Below are 10984 nucleotides of genomic sequence, written 5' to 3'. Positions count from 1 at the left end.
TATGAAGTGTGTAATCTGATTTTAATGTCCTTCAGGCATTTACAGCACTTCAAGTTAAGAGGCTCAGTGAAAATTCATTCACTATTATTATTATTCATATTCACTTAATTTTTCTTAGGTGCTTCCATTTTGACCTGGTTTACCTCACAATACAAATGTTGGCAACTGCATGCGCACAGAGAGAGAAAGAGAGAGAGAAATAATCCCTGGAATAGGTGTGAAGTATTTTTACTTGCCAATGATTTGCTAAGCAATACCAGAAACAGAACTGTAATCTGAAACACTGGGTTTCTTAAAGCAGCCTTTGTCAATCTTGCCTTGGAAATTTAAATCAAACGATCCATTGATAATCAGTAATGTACACATGCAGATGGCATATCTGTTTTTGATGATCAAACTGAGGGCTTGATTATGAGGCCCTTACTTCTGCAAAATTCCCACTGTTTCCATTGGAGTTTTGCCTGAGACTGCAGCTTGGTCACAGTTTTGAGTAAAGTTCTGAAGCTCCTCAATTCAATTTTTGATGGGATTTTTGCCTGAGTAAGAACAGTAGAATTAAGCCTTTAGTTTTAGATGAATTTTGCAAATAGCACAACGGGACTTGACTGAAGAATGAAGGCTAAGCTCAATATAGAGCTCTCTGTCCCCCCACCCCCCGAGCAGAGCTTATAAACTCTTTTAAATGGGGTTTATGGTGAGAAAGTGACACCCATTTTACAAATATACCAAACTCTCTATTGAAATCCCTGTCCTTCAGCTTACTGTAAGTATAATTAGGGTCTGAAATAGTCTTTTTCCAGTTTGGTTAAATGTGGTTGTTATAGTTTGTGCTCTCTCTCTCCCTCTTTTTATTACTTCATGCCAAAACCTGCTATTCATATTATTAACTGTGATTTATCGTACATACTGACTTCAGCCACTAAGCATATGTCATTACCCACACTTAATTTATAACAGAATGTAAATTGTGCTATGTCTGCTTCTCGGTAACCCATTAGCTAAAACAGAATATAGTAATTTACTGTTCCCTCCCATCGCTTAGAGAAGATGCAGCAGTCTTATAGGGATGGTTACTAGCCAGCAAGCATATAGGCAGATAAGTAATTTTAAAAAGAGACAGCCATTTAAGACAGTAATTGAAAAGAATACTTCTTTTCTATAAAGATGAGATAAAATAGGTCACACTTTCCTCTGTTACATTCATTCAATTCTACTGATCCAAGCTCTTTATCTTTCTTCAAGTTGAGAGGGAGCAATGACATTGAGGAAAATTGCCAATACAGAAATGGTGTAAGGAAGTGCTGCTTCTAACAATGATGTAGCCAGGCCCTGCCTGCACCAATGCAGGGAACACTAAGTTTATTGGAGGCTCATTGCTGAAGCTATGCATTTCCACTCTACCACCTTCCTAGCCAATACTCCATCCAGAATGCACACAAGAACTGTTAATTAATATTACACTGAGAACAATTTCACTTTCACTACAAAGAATGAAAACATATCTAGGAAACTAACCATCACACAAGTCTGCTTTTAATGACTGATGACTTAAATCAGTATTCATTTCATTGACATGAACTTTAGAAAATACTGCAAAGAATAAACTCTAAAATGTATTAGTTCAGTTAATGATTAAACTAAATCAAGCAGTCAATATGATCCCTTAAAATGCCACAAAATAATTTTCTACTAAACCAACTGGCGTCTTAGAAGAGAAGCACAAAACAAGCACTGGCCCATCATATAATACCATCACAGGTACTCATCTGTCACTAAAGAAAGGCACCCTCTTAAAATGATTTAAAAAAGAAAAAGCAAGTTCCAGTAATGTTGGGAAAGAGCAATGAAGGTTTTCAAACTGGTAACTATGATGCAAAATGTGCTAATGAGAGCAGAAGAGAAGAAAGAGGAATGGAAAGAAAAATGAATAAATGGGTGATTTGGGAAGTCCATGAGACATATTCAGAGGTGAGTCTAGGGAAGTCTAAAGTGGTCTAACTCAGTGGTTCTCAACCTTTTTTTCCATTTGCAAACCCCTAAATAAATTTCAAATGGAAGTGCAGACCCCAGGTTGAGAACCACTTTTCTAATTTAATGAATAGAAGACAATAAAAAGTCAGGAAGTAGGAAGTTGCATCAGCTTACATCCACACAGACTCACTTCTCAAATTGGCCCCAGCCTTTCAATTCACATTATTGTTACCATTAAGATTCTCCCCCCATAAATACCAATAATCATGTCTATACAGACAGACTTACTTTAACCTCCTGGATCTGAAGATTGACACCATACAATATTTTTATACCCTATTATGCCATTTTTCTCTTGCATTTGCTAGGCATCTGGATGTCGTTGAGCTTTATGCTGTCTAGATTTGAAATACATTTGCTTCTTCATGGAAGAGGATGTGTAATCACATCATTCTGACCTCTTAGCATCATTCTTGGTGGTACATTCTCACTAACCTTGAAGCTAGGTTACATTATCTAATCAAAGCAATGCCTTTTTTTTTTAAGGATAAACAATAGGCACATACATAGTTTGTGTATGTCAAATATATATAAAGAACTTAAAACTGTCACTGCTGGCTTCAGTAAATGGTTTGAGTAACTAATACTGGTTCTACCAATGCCTCCAGTGAGATGTTATCATTCAAAATAGGCAGCTACATATGACATCAGGGCCAGAAAAACTACTCACAGATGCTATGAACTTCCTGGCTCAGACCTTGTATCAAGCACTATAATCTAGCCTTGCTGGGTCATTAGAAGCTGTAATTTACACATCATTCCCATGGCCATGAAGTGGTATGGCATAATGCAGAATTTCTTAATCACAGGATAGAGGGCAAGAAAACCATAAGAATATTTCTGAACTTCTGTGCAACTTTCTTCTCTGCCCAATTAAATTAAGAGAGGTGAAGAATATTCTCATCTTATCTTTCCAAAAGTCACTGTAAGAAAAGCTTTTATTTTTCTGTTTTAAACAGTTTGTGTGCAGATTTGAGAACTCTAGTTGTAATGTTTTTCCTGAATAATTGCTATATTATTATTAATGTACTGAGTCATCTTCTCATGGAGAGTGCATAAAGATACACTTTAAAATGAGATTTAACACCTCACTTAGTATTTTCTGGTTAAAAGCTAAATTTTACCCTTGGATGCACACCAATGGGGCCGAATTCTTGCTGGTGAAACTCCACTGGTTTCCAATGGAGTTACACCAGCAAAGGCTGTATTCCATAGTTTCCATTGAAGTCAATGGAGCTATTTGTGCATAGGGACAATTTTTCTTTACATAAAGGACATTTTAAAAAATCAAACAAACAATCTGAGTGTCTGAACATCGCTAGTGTTTTAGAATTGTGGCTAATTCATCTTCCAGATGGGCAATGTCATTCCAGGTCAGAAGTTCAGTGCAAAACAGAAAATCTGAGGTGTGTGGGGTTTTTTGTTGTTGTTTGTTTGTTTTTAAATCATGATGGATCTCAAATACTTGTTAGGTGGATCAGCATCTCAAAAAAATTCTTCTAGAGAAGGAAGATCTGGTTTTGTTACTGCATGTGGCTGCATACCACACCATCAGTTGGTAGTAGCAGTAGAGGAATAGTGTTCAAGTCATGTGTTCAAGATCAATTATTTTGTGAAACATCTTTTTCTCAAAGGGCCTCTGTTGTTACTATAAAGCTTGATAAATGTACTAGCACATGTGAATTTGCCATTAAAGAGAGAAAGTAAGCAATTTATATCTGCTATTACTGTAACTTCTTTCTGTGTCTACAAAGCTGACTGGTGGTGTAACAAACTGTTCATACATGAGACTGTACCTTGAACAAGTTTCAGAGTAGCAGCCGTGTTAGTCTGTATTTGCAAAAAGAAAAGGAGTACTTGTGGCACCTTAGAGACTAACACATTTATTTGAGCATAAGCTTTCGTGGGCTACAGCTCACTTCATCAGATGCATTTGGTGGAAAAAAACCTTTTTTTCACCAAATGCATCCGATGAAGTGAGCTGTAGCTGACGAAAGCTTATGCTCAAATAAATTTGTTAGTCTCTAAGGTGCCACAAGTACTCCTTTTCTTTTTACCTTGAACAAGAAGAACAAAAGGAAAATCCAAGAACCATGTAGTCAATGTACTTGACCCAATTGTGAAGGCATTTAGTAAGTTGCTGTTGAAACATTATGATGAACAAAGAAGAGAGGAAGTCTCTAGAGGGAAACAGTGGTAAAGCAAAAAGAAAAGGAGTACCGGTGGCACCTTAGAGACTAACAAATTTATTAGAGCATAAGCTTTCGTGAGCTACAGCTCACTTCATCGGATGCATTTGGTGGAAAAAACAGAGGAGAGATTTATATATACACACACACACAGAGAACATGAAACAAGTGAAGTGGTAAAGCAAACATTTAATGCTATTATCAAAGGAATAAAAGACACAGGGCAAAAGATATTTAACTAGATTGTGCCTTTAACAAGGGTTTGTGCGTATGATGAGTATCCCTGAGAATATCTCAGGCACTCCTTTGAGACAAAATTCCCTGCTTGAAAAGAGTAGTAATTGCCCCAGTTTATACCTGTAGCAAATTATGACTCCTATCATGGAATTACAGAATATCAGGGTTGGAAGGGACCTCAGGAGGTCATCTAGTCCAACCCCCTGCTCAAAGCAGGACCAATCCCCACCTAAATCATCCCAGCCAGAGCTTTGTCAAGCCTGACCTTAAAAACCATCCCAGGAAGGAGATTCCACCACCTCCCTAGGTAATGCATTCCAGTGTTTCACCACCCTCCTAGAGAAAAGGTTTTTCCTAATATCCAACCTAAACCTCCCCCACTGCAACTTGAGACCATTACTCCTTGTTCTGTCATCTGCTACCACTGAGAACAGTCTAGATCTATCGTCTTTGGAACCCCCTTTCAGGTAGTTGAAAGCAGCTATCAAATCCCCCCTCATTCTTCTCTTCCGCAGACTAAACAATCCCAGTTCCCTCAGCCTCTCCTCATAAGTCATGTGTTCCAGTCCCCTAATCATTTTTGTTGCCCTCCACTGGACTCTTTCCAATTTTTCCACATTCTTCTTGTAGTGTGGGGCCCAAAACTGGACACAGTACTCCAGATGAGGCCTCACCAATGTCGAATAGAGGGGAACGATCACGACCCTTGATCTGCTGGCAATGTCCCTACTTACGCATCCCAAAATGCCATTGGCCTTCTTAGCAACAAAGGCACACTGTTGACTCATATCCAGCTTCTCGTCCACCATAACCCCTAGGTCCTTTTCTGCAGAATTGCTGCTGAGCCATTCGGTCCCTAGTCTGTAGCGGTGCATGGGATTCTTCCGTCCTAAGTGCAGGACTCTGCACTTGTCCTTGTTGAACCTCATCAGATTTCTTTTGGTCCAATACTCTAATTTGTCTAGGTCCCTCTGTATCCTATCCCAACCCTCCTGCATATCTACCTCTCCTCCCAGTTTAGTGTCATCTGCAAACTTGCTTAGGGTGCAATCCACACCATTCTCCAAATCATTTATGAAGATATTGAACAAAACCGGCCCGAGGACCGACCCTTGGGGCACTCCACTTGATACCAGCTGCCAACTAGACATGGAGCCATTGATCACTACCCATTGAGCCCAACAATCTAACCAACTTTCTATCCACCTTATAGTCCATTCATCCAGCCCATACTTCTTTAACTTGCTGGCAAGAATACTGTGGGAGACAGTGTCAAAAGCTTTGCTAAAGTCAAGGAACAACATGTCCATTGCTTTCCCCTCATTCACAGAGCCAGTTATCTCGTCATAGAAGGCAATTAGATTAATCAGGCATGACTTGCCCTTGGTGAATCCATGCTAACTGTTCCTGATCACTTTCCTCTCCTCTAAGTGCTTCAGAATTGGTTCCTTGAGGACCTGCTCCATGATTTTTCCAGAGACTGAGGTGAGGCTGACTGGCCTGTAGTTTCCAGGATCCTCCTTCTTCCCTTTTTAAAAGATGGGCACTACATTAGCCTTTTTCCAGTCATCCAGGACTTCCCCCGATCACCATGAATTTTCAAAGATAATGGCCAATGGCTCTGTAATCACATCCGCCAACTCCTTTAGCACTCTCGGATGCAGTGCATCCGGCCCCATGGACTAGTGCTCGTTCAGCTTTTCTAAATAGTCCCAAACCACTTCTTTCTCCACAGAGGGCTGGTCACCTCCTCCCCATGCTGTGCTGCCCAGTGCAGTAGTCTGGGAATTGACCTTGTTTGTAAAGACAGAGGCAAAAAAAACATTGAGTACATTAGCTTTTTCCACATCCTCTGTCACTATGTTGCCTCCCTCATTCAGTAAGGGGCCCACACTTACCTTGACTTTCTTCTTGTTGCTAATATACCTGAAGAAACCCTTCTTGTTACTCTTAACATCTCTTGATAGCTGCAACTCCAGGTGTGATTTGGCCTTCCTGATTTCACTCCTGCATGCCAAAGCAATATTTTTATACTCTTCCCTGGTCATTTGTCTAATCTTCCACTTGTTGTAAGCTTCTTTTTTGTGTTTAAGATCAGCAAGGATTTCACTATTAAGCCAACCTGGTTGCCTGCCATATTTGCTATTCTTTCTACACATCGGGATGGTTTGTCCCTGTAATGTCAATAAGGATTCTTTAAAATACAGCCAGCTCTCCTGGACTCCTTCCCCCTCATGTTATTCTCCCAGGGGATCCTGCCCATCAGCTCCCTGAGGGAGTCAAAGTCTGCTTTTCTGAAGTCCAGGGTCCGGATTCTGCTGCTCTCCTTTCTTCCCTGTGTCAGGATCCTGAACTTGACCATCTCATGGTCACTGCCTCCCAGCTTCCCATCCACTTTTGCTTCCCCTACTAGTTCTTCCCAGTTTGTGAGCAGCAGATCAAGAACAGCTCTGCCCCTAGTTGGTTCCTCCAGCACTTGCACCAGGAAATTGTCCCCTACACTTTCCAAAAACTTCCTGGATTGTCTGTGCACCGCTGTATTGCTCTCCCAGCAGATATCAGAGTGATTGAAGTCTTCCATGAGAACCAGGACCTGCGATCTAGTAACTTCCGTGAGTTGCTGGAAGAAAGCTTCGTCCACCTCATCCCCCTGGTCCGGTGGTCTATAGCAGACTCCCACCACGACATCATCCTTGTTGCTCACACTTCTAAACTTAATCCAGAGACTCTCAGGTTTTTCTGCAGTTTCATACTTGAGCTCTGAGCAGTCATACTGCTCCCTTACATACAATGCAACTCCCCCACCTTTTCTGCCCTGCCTGTCCTTCCTGAACAGTTTATATCCATCCATCCATGTCACGCTCGGTCAGGTGCATTGACCAGCTCACTTGAGGGGCTGACTCTGTTCTGTTGGGACTAAGCAGGTACTATGCAAATTTTGGGTGTCCATATACAGGTATGCAAGAGGCTTCTTACTTCCCATGGCACGCATATAGTCCAAATCACAATTTAGTTTTTTGGGGTAGTTATACATTGAACTCTGCATCAGAAATTAACGGTGTTAGTGCATGCAAAAACCTATAGGAATATTTTTATAGGTGCAGTTTTAGAGGTCACTTTCAAAACTGAGACTCAAGTCCTAAAAAATCATTAATGGATTGGGAAATGTTGTAATATAGAACAACCTTACCTCAGAATACTTTCACAAGAGTTATAAATAGTTGGGTTCACTGGCTGAATGCCATGAGATTTTGTTTGGAGTTTTTGGGGCATATCTCAGAAGTCATCTTTCAAACTCTATCAACTCCTCATCCTTTCTTTGTTATCATTCTTATTATGATTGAAGTGGCACCTAGCTTTTGCAGTGGATGGGGAGAGAGGGGAAGTAGGATGAAAGCAAGAATTTTTAGAAAGTTCATTGCATTTTGGAATGAGCGGCACATTCTAGCTGCTCCTTGCATATGCTCCTGCAGGATGATAACCAGGTGAAAACAGAGATCATTCATTCTAAACATCTAGCATACTTGTTGGATTATAAACCTCTGGGTAACTCATCATGAAAACTATGCCTCCTTTCAAATTTGGCTCCCAGGCCCAAACTGAATGAAGAAATCTTTTGCATGCTTTTCATTCCTTTCTGAATCTTTTGCCAACTCTGGGAACGATATTTCCATAAAGCCATATTTTTTCTTTAAAAATGTACTTTCTGCTCCATTTTGTTTCAAATCTGCATTTATCTATATTCTCATTTTTTGAAAGAAAGGAAGCATCCCTACATCTAAGTTACCCTCCCTAACACCACCCCCAACTGTGTTGTGGTTTCCCTGTGATCTACTTTCTACACTCATGTACTAACAGGTACAATAGGAGCACTGTGGTCAAAAATGCAGATTTTGGTGCCTTAACTGAGGTAGGGAGGGATTAAAAAATTATTCTATGTTTTCACTAAATACTTATATTTCACTAAATACCGACCCTTTCCCTTCCCTTCTCTCCTCTTGTTGGAATCAAGTAACAGCTACTAATTTGGGTTCAGAGCTTAATGACAATTTCATCACGCTCAGGAGTGTATATGGTACAAAGTTGTCTATCTGAATGTCAAGGTTTATTTAAGGGGAAATAAATATAGAAAAAGAGAATCAAGTAAAATCACTTCACACGTTCACTTAATTTTAAGTCGTTGGAGTGGAGCATTAGCACAATGTTTCACTGCTGAAAGCAGGAAGAATGTGATTTTCTTTTAAAATGATAGTTTGGTTATACCCACCTACTACAAACAAAAGGTGAGAATGCTAATTTACTTCAGCTCTTCAGGGTTTTTTGAGAACTAGAACAGTCATTCGAGGTTTGTGGTTTTTTTCCTTGAAAAGATTTAATTGATTAAAAAATTTCCCTTAACACAGTTAAAGCCAGGAACACTCCTCCTCTTTGTTGTATGATTACTAAAGCAATTTTTGTTGAAGGCTTCAGTCAAAGACACAGTTCATCCACACAGAATTTGATAATCCACACAGAAGGCAAAATCCTGCCCTGGGCGTGCTGGAAACGGGAACAAGGCTGCTCATAATACACCCACCAGTCCACAACTCCTACTTACCCAAGGAGTCCATGGGGTGAGCTTGTAGGAGGTGTGGTGGTATACACTTTTCTGCTGCTCTAAATAGGAACAGCATGTGACCCCAGCAGTGCATGTTCCTGATTGTGGTGTGTATATATACTAGTCAGCCTGGGAACTGGACATACCCTCTAATCATCAGACCATACTGCCTTGAGGACACGGTGCATAAGAGGGAACACTCATTGAGTCCTTTTGTGGGCTTTTAAACTATAGGGCAGAGGTCCCCTAAAGTGTGGGGCATGCCTCCCTAGGGGGGCATGAAGGAACAGGCAGGGGCACAGCAGGGCCCAGGCCAGCCCCCCCCAAAGGTGGGAGGACCGTTACCCAGCCACTTCCTTCCCCAGCTCTGCTCCTGTCCCGCTCCCAGACATGTCCCTGGCTCCCAGCCCTACGCCTGGCCCCGTCCCCAGCCTCGGCATGGCACCACTCCTGGCCTCGCTCCAGCCACAGATCCGCTCCTGGCTACAGCCCCGCTCCCAGCTGTGGGCCCAGCCTTGGCCCCCTGGCCCCATCCATTGTCTCCCCCCACTCACCCCAGAGCTGGATATGGGTAAGGGGGGGTACAACCTTCAAAAGTTTGGGGACTGTTACTCTAGGGAGAGATCCTGCACTGCTGCTTTTACAGGGAGCAGGGGAAGAGAGTCCCTATGCCCTTTCCCCCCTCAACTCGAGTGCCTTACTGCAGTAGAGGGTGGCATCCAGCTCACAGAATAAGTTAGGTAACGCTTCTATAAAACAAAGTAGTTTTAGCCATAATAAAACAGTGTCTCCCTTCTTACCAATCTATAACTGTGCAGAAAATCCTGATAACATGGTCCTCATTCCAGTTACCAAGGAAAAAACTTACACATATCATCATAACTCGCATCATTTTCAAGGACCTAAGTGGTGATCCATACAAACTGCACAAAGAGGTCTTCATACAAATCTCTAATCCATTAGCATTCCTTTTGTGTTAAGTCACTGTCCATGTTAAGACTCTGTAAAATATATAGGGTTCTGAAACATATTAGTGACCAAATTAATGGAATCTTTGCAATTATATTCTTCCCCCCACTAAGAATTATTAAACCTGCAGATGGGATGCAACACCTGGCCCTCATACAGGACTTAGCATACTAGGATACCATTTTTCCAGGGAACAGGTTAAATGTCCCTTCACACCCTTATTTCCAAAAAGCAGACACCACTATTTCTGTGGAAATAAACCAATCCTTCCTCTAGTTACCAAGATAACCTCCATGACTTTTTTGACCTCTGGTGTAGTGCAAAAGGCCTCAGAACTTTATCCCCACGTGGTTGCTTGAGGAGCTGCTGCTTGGCTTCCTTGTAGTCAGTTCATACATTCTCTATAAACCATTTCCACTCTTCTATGAGCTTTCCTCTCTGTATGTGTTTTTCTAGCCAGAAACATACGTGTGTGTATATCTACAGATGACAGATGTGTTTATATTGCTTTATGCATGGAACATTGTATAGGACTACATTTTGCCAGATGAACTTGAAAGACTAAAGTACACTTACACATACTTCATTCTCCCACAAAATAATTTTTTAAATGTTGTCGGATATGAAGTGCCATTTTCCATGAAAAAACCCTTCTTTATTAAATGTGCATTGTATTGCTGAAATAAAGAGATTCTTTTCTTAAACAGACAAAACAAAATATACAGAAATCAAATTCACCAAGCAAGAGAGGTATTTCCCCCCATTTCTGTTGCCATCGTTAATACACGTAGCAGCAAACTGGGCCAAACAGCTCAATACTCCACTGTGACAGTTTTCTCTATGATGTAAAGCTGCGAAGGATATTTTTATGTACATTTGGAAGTGTGTATCTTTTGACTATACAAATACTGCATCTGTCTCAGGATATTTGTCACCGTCTTATTTATCTTAATTTAAACAA

This window comes from Dermochelys coriacea, chromosome 8 (assembly GCF_009764565.3).
Source record: "Dermochelys coriacea isolate rDerCor1 chromosome 8, rDerCor1.pri.v4, whole genome shotgun sequence".
NCBI lineage: Eukaryota > Metazoa > Chordata > Testudines > Dermochelyidae > Dermochelys > Dermochelys coriacea.
Note: the sequence above shows the minus strand (reverse complement) of the source record.